Raw genomic sequence first — 1,913 nt, 5'->3', positions numbered from 1 at the left:
CTACGGGCACTGCACTAGTATATATAAATGGAGAGCCGTAAGCCGCTGCAACCATGCGCGCCGCCATTTATCACAAAAAAAAACATTTAACATGTTTATTAATTAACATGACCAACTACTTTTTAGATAATCAAGACATGCAAATTGGTAAATTTATTAAAGCCATATCCACTGAAATAAAGGTCCAGTAACATTTAGTATCTATTGTCAGAAATTGAATATATTATTCATAGGTAAGTATTCATTAGTGTATAATCGCCTGAAAATAAGAATCTTGTATTCGTTACCTTAGAATGAGCTAAAGCTAAAGTTTTTATCTACAGACACTGCAGGTTGCCTTCCATGGAGTCCACCATGCAGAACCAGCATGTTTCCATAGTAGCCCAGAATGGACAAACCAAACCCTGGCTGTAGACAGGAGTGTATGATTTATTTATGCTTGTTGCTGCCTCCATAGTTTCTTCTTCGCTCTTGGAAGGTGAGGGTGAGTGCAACTACACCATTAGATGTCACTAACTCCTACACACTGGTCCTTTAATCACAGCATAAAACATGAATAAAATAAATTCCATATCAGCCATTTACTTACATTCTGAAACCATACATACATACATTGTGGAATACAGTGATTCCCAAAAAATATCCATGCAGACATGACACAGGATTTTGTATTTACAATACAACAGCGCCTCGGAAAGAATATGCAAGAAAATAGGATAGATGGAGGAAAAAGTAGCTTATCCTTGGTATTACGCCAAAATGTGTAATCTGCACACTCCAACACCAGTCCACCGTAGCAGTGTCACGCTTTGCCTCGCCAGTTTTCAACACGGCCTCATTTCGCGGTCAAGTTAGCAATAATAAATATATAACATCTGGTTACACACAGAGTCCTGTGTTTGTTTGACCCATCCATCCACACCAACTGCTTTCTATGTGGACTTTGTTACTCTTTATACTACACCTTAATAAGGTGGAGATATACTGTGTATCATGCGTTAACGTCACAGATGTTTTCTCCTTTTTCTAAGGATGTGCACAACCAATCACCAAATGTGAGGCAGCCATCATGCATACACAAATATGTAGTTAAAAGCAAGAATATCACCAGGTGTACTCGGTGAGCCAAAATGTGACACTGAAACAGTATCCTCTAGTGCAGTGGTTCCCAAACTTTTTCTTTAAGGGACCCCATTTTTATCATTGACTAAACTAATGACCCCTGACTAAATGCCTTTTCCTATATCAACTCACTTGCACTTCACACACTAACAGAAGAGTGCTATCTGCATTAAGGGTTAGGGTATTACAGTAAACAAAACAGGTCAATGCGGCACAGCTGCAGATAATTCCAGCACAACCCCTGAAAACCACTGAAACATCTATCTCCCTGGATATTGACACTGGCTGCTTGCTCATTCAGCTGTAAATTACTACATACCCTTTCTCTACATTCTCCTTTTATTGACTGAGGGGATTGACTGACAGATCTTTTTTTTTCCTTCTCTCATCTCAGATATTTTCCTCCTGTAATTATAAATCTAGCTTGAAAAAAGGGATAACAATGATCAGGCTTGCAGTCATTGAGCTAACCCAGGGGTCTGCAACCCTGTGGCTCTTTAGCCCCTGTCCAGTGGCTCCATGTGGCTTTGAATTTTATCACTGTTGTAAGCCTAACGTAATTCTTAAATTATCCAAGTGTAAAAATATGTAGCCTATACATGGAATCAAATAAATGTCTTTGCATTTTGTTAACTAAAATGTGTCTGGACACATAGCTGACAAAGGCTTATGGTTGTCCAAGTTGAAAAGTCTGAGAACTGAGTTTGAAGTTGTCACCCATCAAAAGATCATTCTCGCTCAAAATATAAAATTTTGCTGAACTGTTTGACTTTAAGTATGCTTTATAGAGT

The 1,913-nt window shown here is 38.5% G+C and overlaps 1 protein-coding gene across 1 annotated transcript in view; it reads right to left on the bottom strand.

Moving 5' to 3' along the window:
* The window catches only part of LOC118328075 (copine-9-like), a 77,379-nt gene that overhangs the window by 34,867 nt on the left and 40,599 nt on the right, over positions 1-1,913 (bottom strand). The gene's annotated exons all lie outside the window — the stretch shown is intronic.

This window comes from Morone saxatilis, unplaced genomic scaffold (assembly GCF_004916995.1).
Source record: "Morone saxatilis isolate NCDOM2014 unplaced genomic scaffold, NCSU_SB_2.0 Contig18, whole genome shotgun sequence".
NCBI classification, from domain to species: domain Eukaryota; kingdom Metazoa; phylum Chordata; class Actinopteri; family Moronidae; genus Morone; species Morone saxatilis.
This window is presented reverse-complemented; position numbering and strand designations above follow the sequence as displayed.